This window comes from Nyctibius grandis, chromosome 3 (assembly GCF_013368605.1).
Source record: "Nyctibius grandis isolate bNycGra1 chromosome 3, bNycGra1.pri, whole genome shotgun sequence".
In the NCBI taxonomy this organism is placed as follows: Eukaryota; Metazoa; Chordata; class Aves; order Nyctibiiformes; family Nyctibiidae; genus Nyctibius; species Nyctibius grandis.
In genome coordinates this window covers 84077571-84092387 of record NC_090660.1, presented here as the reverse complement: position 1 = coordinate 84092387, position 14817 = coordinate 84077571, and positions in this window count along the sequence as shown.

Sequence of the window (14817 nt, the reverse complement as noted above, 5' to 3'; positions counted from 1 at the left end):
GTAGTGCAGAGTTACAATATGCTAACTATGTGTCAAAATTATATGAAAACTAGGATGACTTCACTTGGATGTCTATAATACAGTAGGAATGAGCCAAAAAAAAGAGAATTTCAATTTCATGACTGTTTTATAAGACATAGCATGTGCCCAATGCAAAGAAATTTCTAGGTACTTCCCACATGATATCGTATGGGTTGCAGTCAAGAGTATGCACACTTCACTAATTCTCCATTTTTTTCCTTATCACACTTCCTGAAGTGGACAGAAGTTAACATATAACTTCAAGTCCTAAAGTTACTCAACATCTGAAGCATTCATTGAGTTGAAGGGTTTTTGTGGATACTTAGTACTGTACTATCTTAAAATGAGGCCTAAAGACCACGGTATGGAATGGAAAGCTGTGAAATTTACTGAACTTCCCTTTAGTATTGCTTTAATGTATGCATACAAAAAGAGAGGGGAAAAGGCAAAACAAAACCAAAGGCAGGCCTTTCAGGTTTCATTTCGGTTTTGTGTTTGACATATTGTTTTTAGTGCCACTCTGTCACTTAAAATATGTTGTGTACACTAACACGAAGTCCTGAATAACATCAGACTTGACTTTAAAAAAAATCCTCTGAGACACAACAGCCTTGTTTTTTCCTGTTGCTCAAAGAGAAAAATAGGTAGTAATTTAATCCTAGACATAAATTATAATATTTTATTCTTGGTTAGTAAACTGTCATTGCAAGTAGCTATTATTTCTTTCTTTCTACTGCCTTGAGGGCAAGCACACACATGTGAGAGAGCAATTGGATCATGCTCTACCTCTGAGACTTAAGCGGGGAATTCTTCTCTGTATACTGTAAAGGCCCTTAGTCTTATCACACTGTGCCCATCTTGAACAGTGCCCAGTGTCAGCAGCTACACACCAGTCATTTTCAGGTTGAAAGTTTTCGTCGTTATAAATCTCATTGCTTGATGGGGATTTACAGACTTTTAATTCAATCCATGGGTATAGAGAGAAGTAGATCATCCTCCATCGCTTAATCACACCATCTGAAACCTGTATTTACTACAGTAGATAACGCCTCTGTTTTTCTTGTGCATATGAAAAAAGAATAAAATTAACTCTAATCCTACTTGTATATGGTCAACAAGGGCTCACTAGGGATTAACTGCTCTTGATTGCTGAAACATATGAATGCGAGCTCTCATTGTAAATCAATCTATCTAAATTGTATCAGATAATAAGAGACTATTTTCCAACACAGTTTGGAATTAAGACAGAAAGTTACTGTCAGCAACATTTTGCGTCCTGCTATCTTGGATTCATTAACTTTAAGGCCATCCTTTGACAGTTACAGAGCAGAAGAGGGAGGCTGGGGAATAGCAGCAAACCTCTCAGATTCCAAAGGGAGGAACAATCTGCATTAAACAATTTAACTGAGGGAAAAATTGCATCTAGTTAGAAGCAAAGATGAGAAAAAAGAGCGGCTTCACTGAGAAGCAAAGTTGAGATGGAATAAGTTTTGTTTTGCTAAGGAAAAACAAAAGGAGGCAAATGAATATAGAAATTCAATTAAAAAAAAAAAAGGCAGTTCATTTCTCATCAAATATGTATACCCCACAGCCACACTTCAGCAGGAATTACATACATAATCACAGAAGCATACATATTTAAGAAATAGAATCACAATGTTGAATCTACAAGAAATGAAGGCCTGACCAAATGTCTACTGGGATCTATGGGAATGGTCCAATTGACCTTACAGGCCCAGAGTGAAATTCTACTTGATATAGGTAGGGAGTTATATTAATACACTCCAAACAATTGCAGCTACATACAATTAGTTTTCAGAAAGTATATCTTAGCTACACAGAAATACTCAGATGTTCATCCTTTTTGTTGTATCTATTTCAAAAATGTTTTTAAGGCATAGCTGTTCTGTTGATTATGGTGCTCCACTTTGACTTCTAATGTAATTTATAGCAGCCTTGAAACTGCTGTAAAACTTACCTGCTCGTCCAAAATATAATGACTAATTCTGTTCCCTAAAGAACATCAGGCTATGGTTGAAATATGGCCACAAACCCTCTCTTCTGATCATACTCTGTAGGCTAAAAGTTGACAGGGTCTTTATCACCTGAGAGTACTCTCCACCCTGGAAGAATTCCCAGAGACCAGATCAGGCTGCCAGTTCCCTCTCCCTTTGGCTCTGCCAACTTTCTAAAGAAGGAATTAGCAACACCTTTACATAAATGCAAACTCTGGAGTTCTGCTGTGGTGCAAACCGAGAATAAGATGGAACAAGCCTATTTGAAACTCTTCACATTTTATCCTCCTAGCCCTCTCATTTTGATATCCCGTATCTGTAGCTTATCACTACAAGCACAATTCTCTACTCTCTTTTATGCACAGCAATTCAGTCCAAATGCCTGAGAAAAATGCACTTCTTTACTTTCTGATGTGTACATAAGATTCTAACTCGCTTAGATAACAAAAAAACAACGCACATTTCCTGTCATTCATAGACCAGACTTTCCATAGTACCCATAGGAGTTAACTTCACAGGCATCTATACACATAAAAATATCATTATATAATAAATCTAAAGCTAAACAATGCCCTTATTTGTATTTTTCAGGGAGCGAGAAAGGGAAGAGGACAAGGGACAGAAAAAAAGAAAAGAGACAAGGGAAAGGGGACAAGGACAAGGCATCAAGGATAAATTCACCTTTCTCAACAATCCAAAGTTGCTTATGTGAAACATTGCCATAATGCTTCTCACTGCGAGACACAAAAATTAGGCTAAATTTTAAATGGACATTTATAGCTCTATTTCCTTTATTTTGTTTGTTTCTTTGCTTGTGTGTGGAGATGTATTAGTGTTTTAGAAATACTATATTATTGCGGTTACTGTAGGTTACACACTTTTATGTCCTACAAATCAATAGAAATATATAAATATGCTAAGGCTGAGACACAGCGATAAAAGGTGACATAGCCTTTTAAGAGCTACATAAACCTGATTTTCCCAATATTCACATAGTTCTTTTGTGAGTATTCTTTTTGCTTTCAAAATGTAAGTACCAATTAAATCCCAAGATTTTTATGCAGCTTTATATCTCATCTTTTTCTGTATCTCTCATCTTTTCCCAGTCCCCTAGCTCTCTCCACACCATTTTTTCTAAACTTTAGTAGTATTAGGAGAAGGCTCTTTCCTTATGAAAGAATAACAGCAATAAATTATTAAGAATTTTTTAAGTTATTCTGTAAGTCTAAAATCTCTTCAAAAAGGCTATTTTATAAATATGAAAACAGCACCTGAAAAGTTAAATTACTTTCCCAAGATTATGAAAAAATTTCAGTTCCAGGATGAAAAAAGAAATTTATATTTCTAGTTGCCACAGTTCGTCAAACATCGTGCTACACTTAAGGACAAGGCTAGCTAATGACTTCTTGAAGTCTGCTTTAGAACAGGAATCCAAAGTTTACAGTACTATTCCTCACATCCCAGATGTTTAGGGGTTTTGGTTTTTTCCCTGCAGTCAAATTGTTCTTGGAATCATCACCTTTCCCTTCTACTTTACCAATGTGAGGTATTTCAAATTAAAAACATCTCACAAAATCTTCACAGCATAACAAATTTATAATCAGCTAAGTGATTTTCAGACCCTGAGAAACACAGAAGTACTCAGCACATCACCTTAGAAATTTTAATGAGCATCATTAGGGCAGACACTTATTCTAGTACATGCAGTTCAGTCTGGGAACTGTTGAATGAGGAGTTTATGATCCTTGTTAAACTTCAGCACATTTTTCTTCTTGTGATTTCCATAACTTTAGAAATGGTTTAAAACCTAGATTAACATGCCTACAGTTAACCTTGTAAGAGATGAAACCTGCTTTTGGGCTCAGTTCTTCTCAGGTATTCTTGCCTTTTACACAGATTTTGTATCTGATTAGTATTTATTTCTTAAGGGATCTGCTTTCTTCAAATAAACTGAGAGATTTGATAACACTGCCTGACTTCAAAGGCTTTTTCATCAATACTTTATATATTGTAATTATTTTATAAATAGATACTACATTGTTATCAGAAAATATTTTATCTTACTCTGTATTCATTACTGCAGCAATGGTGGGCTTTTACACACATACTTCAGCTTTGATAGCTCCTTTTATGTTTAGCCTACTAAAATCCTGTATCAATTATTTTGTTCAAGACTGCATAATATATGTCTCTTTTTCTTTCTGATTTCAATTTTATCAACTTAAATAAGTTATTTTCAGAATGATTAGAAAAAGCAGTTCCTTTTATCCCATGTAAGCAATAATTATCAAATAACTAGAAAGATACAAAATGTTCTGGTGAATAATGATTAACAAATATTTTCTAAGGAGAATTATCATCATCAGAGGAGCTATTTACTAACAGATTATTTGTGTTTTTCTTTAATGTCATTGACAAAGGTTCTGTATTCTCCTGTTCTCCTGTAACTAGGTTTCTTTGGTAATTTTGCATCACAAATTCTAAGTAACTAATGAAAGACTTAAACACAATAATTCACTACTGAATCCTTACTCATGTTAATGAAATGCTGGATTTAGACAATGTACATAAACATCTGCTATAGTAGGCTTTAGTGCTACTTACTATACATAATTGGCTTCCTACAGAGGTAGTCAATGCCCCAAGCCTGTCACTGTTTAAGAAACATTTAAATAATGCCCTTAATAACATGCTTTAATTTTTGGTCAGCTTGAAGTGGTCAGGCAGTTGGACTAGATGATCGTTGTAGGTCCCTTCCAACTGAAAATTTCTGCCCTGTTCTATTCCATTCTATTCTAATCTAGCACTGGCCAGAAGTCTTCCTGAGTGCCACTGTGGAATCTCATTTATACAACTAACACGGAGATGCAAACTATAACAGTTTGGCTCTTGTTAAATGAAGTACCAGATAGCTATTTTATTTACAGTAAAAACAAACAAACAAACAAAAAAAAGAGGACTTGAACAAAAAGTGCTAATAAAGATTTTTTTAAAAAATCAACATAAACTGAAAATCACTGTTAGTTCCTGAACAGAACATGTGCATGTGTACAGCTGTACAATATTATTATCTCCTTAAATGAACACTTAGAGAGTGATCTTGAAAGCCTTTTCTGACTTCTAAAACCAAGGCAGAATTTAAGCATATTACCACAGATCCAGAAAGCTCTCAGTCTAAGAGCTTTTCAGCTCTGAAGATGTACTTTTTTTCTGGGATGCTGGCAATGTGAAGCCCCTCATTTGAAAGAAGACTTAAATCCACTGCTTAAATCCATATTACACACAGAATTATCTTTGTATGTCTCATGGGTACCAGAAGCATCTAGATTTGCCCATGTGCTGTAAAGGAATCTCTGCATGAATTTCAGTTCTCCAAGCCAACCCAAAGGTGTCCAGACATCTATTTGTATGTGTTTGGGCACAATCTAACATCTGGGAAACGCCTCCAAACCCACATCTAAAAAAAATGATATCTGATTTGTGATTAATTTTGATTCATGAGGTTTATGGGGATATGTGGGGTGTGTTGTTTGAGCGTTTTCCCTCGGGGTGTGTGGGGGGTGTTGTTTGGGGGTTGTCCCCCGCTCCAGCATAGTGTTTGTATGTAGGTTCTGTCCTATTTTGGCACTGATATTTTAGAGAACTCTAATAACACATTTATGCTGTCACTACCAACATCTGGCAACTGACTAAACAGCTTGACTCTCTTTGACTGTCACTTTTGAGATACTTATAAAATGTAGATTTTAGTTCCCTAGCTCTAAGCCAAGAGCTCGCTGAAAATGAAACCATCCTGTAAGTCATGTAGCCTCCCATTCTTGAGCTCTGATCCAGACCTCAAGCATACAATATTGAACAGCAAAAAGTCATATCTATGTTTTTATGTACATATATCAGATTAAGTCAGCTTTGCATTAGGCAATATAACATGGAGTTGGAAAGCCCAAGAAAAGGGACTGTATAAATATATGTTACAACTAGAGTACGGGTAACTTTTTTTTTTATCGGTTCTAGTCCCTAGCTGTCCTATGGCTTCTTTTTGGCAAGATCTAAAGACTTGCACTCATTGCTACACAAATACTCAGGATGCATATGGAGCTAGTCCAGGTCTGCCAAAGCCCTGATAGACCCTTGCCAGAGCTGCGCTTGCTCAAGAAGAAACACATGCACAGTCAATAGCACAGTGACTGAACTAATGAGCCCTGCTAAAGTCACATGAATCGTCTGTGCATCTGCATTGCCCACACAATTGTTACTGGAGCATTGCCCTTCCTGTCCTTTCATTTAAAAATCATTGTGACTCATTATCTCATTTACAAAAAAGACTTCAGTTCACTGATGATTCCTCACCCATCTAAGAACTGGCACAAAGGCTGGCAGTCAAATATGAGAATCGCAAACTTGTTTTTTAGCTGTTTCTTACATGAAAAGTGCAAAATTAAAGCAAAGATAAATATGCAAATGTAGGCTATAACTTGCAGTTTACATTCGGGTAGAATCTTCTAAAGCCCATTTCTACCTAGAGCACAAGTGAGCTGGAGCAGAATCGTGGGATGAGGGGGCAAGGTGTGCATTGATTAATCTCCACTGGGACCTTAATTTGACAATTTTAATAGAAAATAGTGGGGGTAGATTATATTATATGTGACCGACGCTGGTCAAAGTCAAGCCTCACCTAAAAAATCACGAGTGTACCAATATTAAAGTGAAAAGCATTTGGATTATACTGAGGAGGAAAAAACTTCAGTGTAAAACACTGTGTTATAGACAATAAATTGCAAGAAAGAGTTAACTTGCAAGGATACAAATCTGCAAATCAGAAAATACTGGATTTGTAAGGTACAAGAATTTTCCTCATTTCATAAACTATACAAAATAAAAAAATGTTAAGCAATGCAGATGCCAATCTGTTTAGAGACAAATTTTCATTTGAAAATTGAAAATCAGGACTAGATTTCAACAGAGCACAGAAATAACAGAAAGTGGGCCTGGGAGGGGCTTGAAAGATTACCCGGTAAAATTATAAGAAGGGACTGAGTTTTCACAAGGCTTCAGCTCCCATAGAGACCCTTGAATAAATGGCAGATACTAAGAATTGTTTAGCACCTAGTAACATTAATCTCCAGATTTTCAACAGCTCACTAGCCAATACAGTGAGCTCTTCTGAGAATTTAACCACTTATCTGTCCCCCAAATGGGAACAGAGGTGTTACAAAAACTGGCCTTTGCTGAGTGCATCGAACACTTCCGCAGTCTTGTCATTAGTGCTGTTATTAGGATCAAGACTTTGAACTCTGCTTTGAAGTGAGCGGGAAGCCAACACAGCTACAAAGTAAATGTTCACAGTCTTCGTTGCTAATGAGGTGTGTTCTGTATGCTACAACAGCTTGAGCTTTTTTTGTAGCTATTAACTCCAAATCCAGGTAGATTAATTTAAAGAAGTGCAGGCTGAAACAGGAGTACAAAAGACAAGAAAGGAAAGAAGGAAGGAAAGAAGGAAGGAAGGAAGGAAGGAAGGAAGGAAGGAAGGAAGGGAGGGAAAGAAAGAAAAAGAAAGAAAAAGAGGAAGGAAGGAAGGAAGGAAGGAAGGAAGGAAGGAAGGAAGGAAGGAAGGAAGGAAGGAGGAAAGAAAGAAAAAGAAAGAAAGAAAGAAAGAATAGAAAGAAACCTTCAACTACTTAAAACAGAGCAAGAGGACAAAATCCACATACTTGCTGAAAATAGCTGTCTCCAAATACAGCATTCATACTGAGTACTTGACCAGCTCTCACAAAACAACACACGGTGAACTGAATTGAAAAATCAGTTATATTTGGAAAAATCTGTATGAACAGTTTGAGTTATACCCAGAACAAGGTTCCTCTAAACCACACTCCGTCTCCCTCTTGTACTAGGGAGGGAGATATATGAAGCAATGTTAATTCTTAGAGTGGTCTATACTCAGTAGAGGGAGGAAATAGTCTATTTTGGTCTAAACTGAAGTTGTCCCTGTAGTATCCTAGGAAATGAGCAGTGGTAATTCATAATTCGGAATCCTGAAAAACAAAGTTGCTTCAGGCGTTTTAATGTGGCTCAGTGTAGAAAAATATTTAGAAAAGGAGAATGCTATTTTCCCAACCTTTTCGAAGATGTATTATTGAATAAAGCTATTATTAAATTAGAGCAAACAAATAAAATGTTTGAATATTTCATCTAAGAGCTGTAGTAGACAAAGCATAATTTCTGAAAGATAGAGTGTAAATTTATCATCCTGACCCAAAAAATTCCTGGGTTTAACCATCATCATTGATGAAGTGTTTTGAGGTCTCCAAGACACAATGGAGGTATTTCTGATATTAACAAACCACAACAGCATTGTGAGAAAGTTGACAAAATGCTGCTTATCTTTGTCTGTGTGGCAAGTAATTTCTTTTTCCAGAAGGAAGAGATGTGCAAAATATAGGAAATTACTAGTTTTGGAGTTACAGGGTGATATTAATTAAAACAATTTTAGTTTATTTAGGATCTTACAGGTTATTTTGCTTCCATTTGCAAATTTTTCTTTTTGGCATTATAATTAAGCATTAAAGCAATTAATCATATCAAAATACTTGAGGTGTGGGAGTTTTTTTCATATAAAACATATTTCATATGAAGTTTAATTTATACTTCATGTTATTTCATCCTGTTTGGAAAGTGGAAAAACAGGACAATCTTTTTTTTCCCCAAAAAATGATATAAGCAAAGAAATTTTCACTCTGAGCTTTCGGTAAAGATCTCAAATAAAATATAGTAAGTACAGAGGAAAAGTCATGCATGGAAAACAAAGGAGAGGTTCTGAGTATGAGCTCTTTAAATGACAAGATTGTTTATTGTCTTAGGTCTTTTTTATGTAGGTATAACTCTATACCAATCTTTTATATTGTTATAACTGTATACCAATACAGTTGGCAACCAAATAAATTCCATTTATTTGGAATAGATTGGTATACAGTTAATTCTTGTGTTAATATTTTGAGGAAGGCAGGACTTTCCTGAAATATTTTTGCTTGAGGAAGGTATGGAGCAGTTAAATGGTAGGATGCAGAAGATAAATTCTAAGTGTGACAATAATGCCCACCAGAGTGTCAGAATCCTCACAGAATCGTAAAGGAGGAAAAAAACAAAGGTGCTAAAGAAGACCTTCGAAAAGCCATTTAATTCAAATCTCTGCCAAAGTCACGTTTCTCCAAAATCTAGACTTTCTCTGTTAGATGATTGTCTGAACAGGTTGCTTGAAAAATTCAGAAGTGGAATTTCTGTAGTCTCTGCAGAATGTGTGCTTCCTCTTCTGTCAGTTTAAAATTTATCCATAATATGCAAACTAAGTCACTCTTGCTCCAATTAAAGCTCACTATATCTTATTCTAAGAATTATAGTCATGGAGACTTAATTGTTTCCTTCATCTATGAAGTTCTGTTTTACATATTTTAAGACATATCATGTATCCTTTCAACCTTCTTTTCTAAAGGGTAAACAAATCCTGTTCTGATATTTTTTGAAAAAAAAAATCTATTCTGCTGGATCATTTCTGAATCTAGTTTATATGGCACCCAAACCAGATATCTCAGACCTACTGGAAAGGGTCAATCTTTGTCACAAGGGTACAATTTGCCATGGACAGAGCTTTTTAAGCCAGCTTTGCTGTTGAAGCATGTAACACAAACACTAATGATGTTCCCCCCGTAGCTGATTTAGAGACACGTAACTGACTTAGATTCTAATTTATTCATTCTCTAGTGTAACCTGAGCAACCTGTTCACAACCATCTCAAAGATACTAGTTCTAGAAGGAAAAAGCAAATATAGAATCATAGAATCATTTCGATTGGAAACGACCTTTAAGATCATCAAGTCTAACCATTAACATAACACTACCAAGCCCACCACTAAACCATATCCCTAAGCATATTTACTATGAGATAATGTTTGAAATATTCTATAATAAAATGCATTTAGAGAAAATGGATAATGAGGTCTATTGAGAAAAATAAATTAAAAGGACAGAAAAAAATGCTTTATTACATTTCAAAGCTGAGTCAATAGAGCAAACCAGATAATGCCTATCATTACCATGATCTGCTAATGCTATAGTAAAGTTATAAAACTGAAAGGGTTTGCTACTAAGCAGCATGTAGACTATCTAGAAGGTCACTTCTAGAGCGGGTCTATTCCTGAGGCTGTTGCATGGTAGTGATATTTCCCATTTACTAGAAAATCAGTGGGACAGATTATGAGAATATAAAAACATCAGTGAATATTGTGTACAGTAGACAAAAGTGCTATTATTGTCTAGCACCAGAAAATGAATCCTTATAATGAAGTTTGGCACTTAAGTAATAAATGTTAATTTGAATGTACTGCCATTAAATAAACTTCACTTTCCTTTCACAAGAAAGTGTTTCTCTCCTCTAATACCTTAGTCTAAGTTGGTGTCACAGCTAAATCATAGTTCATAGTTAGAAGCCAATTAGTAAAACACTACTGCTCAAAGGCTGTTCTATTTACTTCCATGCCTGATCTTTATCTGAAGTTAGGAAAGAGCCACATTTATTCTTCTGCTGTGTAGGGTTATAAAACCGTGCTGAAATTATATATTATAAAGCACTTATGCATTTAAATTCTTATTTAGCAAAGAAGTAACTGTTCCTTTCCTATTAAATGTGCTGGGAGAGGGCACATTTCCATTATACACATATGTTCACACACAGTCATCTAAATTAGAAGGCTTGCTGAGTCCACTAGGGAGAGAATATTGTTCCAAGGGCATTCATCCAAAGGAAACCTTAAAACACAAATATAGACTCAACAAAAACTGCACTGAGACCAGCTGACATGAAAGGGTACTTCATTTGAGCCAAGGCAATTCAACACGACTGGCTTCAGTCTTGGCTCAGATGGATCTTGAGAAGTTCCTCCTCCCAAGCCACTTGCTCCTGCACCTGTCACAGAATTCACTGCCTCACTTTGTCAATATAACCATTTAGGAAGTTGTGTTGTTAACCGAACTGAATTTTGTTAAAAATCATCTACAAAATTTTCTCGATCATCAAGAGCAATCCAACATTTCCTATTTGAAAAGATTATTGAGTTAAAAATTCTTTAAAACACTTCTAGGAACTCACTGGATATACACTCCCATTGTCCTGATATATGATATGTTGCCTTTGCCTAAGCCTTTGAAGTGTCTGGGTGAAGAAAACTTCCATACATATAAAATAAATAAGAATTTAAGCAATTCATTAACCAATATTATTCACTGCAGATTCTACTGAGATAAATTAAGCTGCCTCTGTTGTACCTGTGAGTTTCCTGTTAAAATGTGTTTTAATGATAAGTAAAACTAAGCTGCTTTTTTTGGATGTTTGCCTCCAACTCTATCCACCCATGGAAGAGCTGTCAAAGAATGCTTCCACTAATTATAAATTCAGTTGATCAACATCCTTTTTCTGTATTGCAGAGGCCAAAACTGGATTCCAAACTTGACTGGAGCTGAAGTTGTCTTTCTTGGGTACAGGACTTCATCTGTCCTTGTAGAATTTAATCAGGTTACCGTTATCCCATTCTCCTAGCTTGTCAAGGTCCTTTCAATGGTGGTCCTGTCCTCAAATGTATTGACTGCATCCCCCCATTGTGTCCTCATCTGCATTTTGACTGGTGCGCATGCTCTCTCCTTCAGGAGGATGCTGATAAAGAGATTAAGCAGCCCATCAGGTCTCATGGACTTGCATGAGTTGATTTCTCTCAAGAGATCTCTGACTTGTTACTCTTTCACTACCAGCAATTCTGCTTCTTCTTGAACCCTGTGTTCAAGGGCATAAGAAACCTTGATGGTGAAGACCAAGGCTAAAGGACATCCACTGCTTCAGCTTCAGCTGTGATTGCTACCACTAATGCACCTGGTCTTCCATTAGTAGCCCCCATTTTCCTTGTTTATCCTTTTACTGCCAACGTAGCTTTAGAAGCTTTTCTTGTCGCCTTTGATTTCCTTTGCTAGTTTCATCTCTAGTTGATCTTTTTATTTTCCAGCACTGTCCCTATATGTCAACATTTCTGTATTCCTCCTATGTAACCCATCCTCATTGCACCTCATATATATAACCTTTCTGAATCGGATCTCACTCAAGAGCTGCTTGCTTAGACAAGTTTGTTTCCTGTATGTCATCTTCTTTCATTTGTATAGGATAGATTGTTCTCATGCTTGGAGGAAGCTGGCCTTAAAAGACCTGCCAGATCTCCTGAGCCCCCTTTCCCTTCAGAACTGCCTCCCATAGGAAATCTACCATTTCCCTTAATTAGCCAAAATCTGTTTTCCAGCAGTCCAGAGTCTGTGCTCCGTTAACTGAATTTCTGATTCACTTCAGAATCTTGAACTCCCCAATTTCTTGATTGCTACTTTTAAGATAAAACTACATTCTGTGGAGAGAGGACATTATATACAGAACAACATACAGAAGATTTTAACTTATCAGACTTCATCTCCAAGACAAATATTTCAAAACCAGACTCAATCTGAACACAAATGCAAAGTCCATAAGGATAGTCAGATTCACTTGGTAGCCAAGCATGAAAATGAATGGAAATTAGATGATCACCTGAATTTTTAATGTTCAAACAGCTCACATCTTGATTTGTCAATGTTTAATACAGCTAGTCTGTCCCGGTTTAATGGGGCATCGGCATTTTAAAATCTCAGAACAAGAATAAATGAGAAAAAAGAGAACAAGTACGAGGCTTGCTTACAGGTAAAAGTTTAAAAGCCCGTTAAAACTGACAGTGAGACTGGCTCAGTGAAAACTGCGGAAGAGAATGCTATACCTAGCTTAATGGTTTGTGCATTGGTTATGAAAAAGAAAGCTGAGAACCGGTATTTCGACCACTTCACACACTTGATGAGAAGAAACGCTTTTTAATCAGTCAAGTGGAATTCAGCATTGAGCAAAGGTTTCTAGGTATCTAAACTCCCATTACAGCCAGCAAGGATCAAAGTAGTCATTCAGTGTGGCCTATGGAGTCCTTCAGCTAAATAGCCAGTAAGTACTTGTCTTAGGATTACCTGAATCACCACCTTGGCCCCTGACTGATGACGACTAAAAGCTAAGCCATATGCAAATACCTAAACTGAATGTTTTAATTGCAAAGTGAATCCCATAGAAGTAAATATACTTTATAGAAGTATTTACAGCTTTGGGAAATGCACATTAGTCGTATAAGGAAAATTTCTTCTGTTGCAATGTTCCACATCTGCACTTTCCATTGCATATGCCAGTACAGCTTCTACCATCTCTTCTCAAAAAAGAAACAAGTAAATTAGTGAGATACCTTTGTTAACTCCAGATTAAACTTCTCTTATCCACATCAAAGAATGAGGACAAACACCAGAGATCCACATTCAAGGCGATCAAGGGCATAAAGATCAAGTACCACCTGTGTTTCACTAACTCACACATGGAAAATCACTCACAATGACACATACATAACAGCTGAGATTCATAGGTACTTTTGGAGATTATTTAGTCCACCACCTCCTGCTTAAAGCAGGGTCAACTATAGCAGGTCGCACAGAGCCATATCCAGTCAGGTTTGGAATATGTCCAAGAATAGGGACTCTACAGTCTCTCTGGGCAAACAGCTCAGGTGTTTGACCACTCTCAAGGTTTCTCATGTTTAAATGGAGTTTCCTTTTTTCAGTTTGTGCCCATTGTCTCTTGTCCTGTCTCCACTGAGAGGAGTCTGACTCCACTTTCTTTACTCCCTTACATCAGGTACTTATACACATTGATAAAATCCCTGCCTGAGCCTTCTCTTCTCCAGACTGAACAACCCCAGTTCTCTCACCTTCTCCTCATATCAAGGATGCTTCAGTCCCTTAGTCATCTTTGTACCCTACACTGGACTTACTTCAAAAAGCCCATGTCTGTCTTGTAGTGGGGAGCCCAGAACTGGATACAGCACTCTAGATGTGGTTTCCCTAGTGCTGAATAAAGGAGTGGGATCACTTCCCATGACCTACTGCTCTTCCTAACACAGCCCAGGATGTTGTTGGATTTCTTTACCTCAAGGGTACATTGCTGGCTCATATTCAACTTCTTGTGCCCTAGGACCCCCAGGTCCTCTTATGCAAAGCTGCTTTGCAGCCATTTGGCTCCCAGCCTGTACTGGTGCATGGGGTTATTTCTTCCCAGATGAAGGACTTTGCATTTCCCTGTATTGAACTTCATGCAGTTCCTGTCGAGCCATTTCTCCAGTCTGTCAAGGTCCCTCTGAATGGCAGCACAACCATCTGGTCTATCAGTCACTCTTCCGGATTTGAATCATCTGCATCTGCCCCACTATCCAGGTCATCAATGAAGATGTTAAAAAGTGTTAAGCGAGTATTGATTCCTGGGGTATACCACTAGTGATTGGCCTCCAGCTGGATTTCACTCTGCTGATCACAACACTTTGAGCCCAGTAGTTCAGTCAGTTTTCATTCCCCCTCATCATTGACTTGTCTAGCCCATACTTCATCAGTTTGTCAAGGAGGATGTTATGGGAGACAGAATCAAAAGCCTTACTCATTTTGAATCGCTGTTTGAAAATCTAATTATTTTTAATAAAAACAAAAGCAATTAAAATTATCCAGTCAAAAATTAAGTACATGGATTTTTTTCCTCCACTTTCTCATCAGGGTGTAGTCTCTAAGTTCTGAAGGGAAAATCTGAGTGTAACTTGTGCATTACAGTACATATATATAAAATATTTTTGTTTTATACTCAGCACAT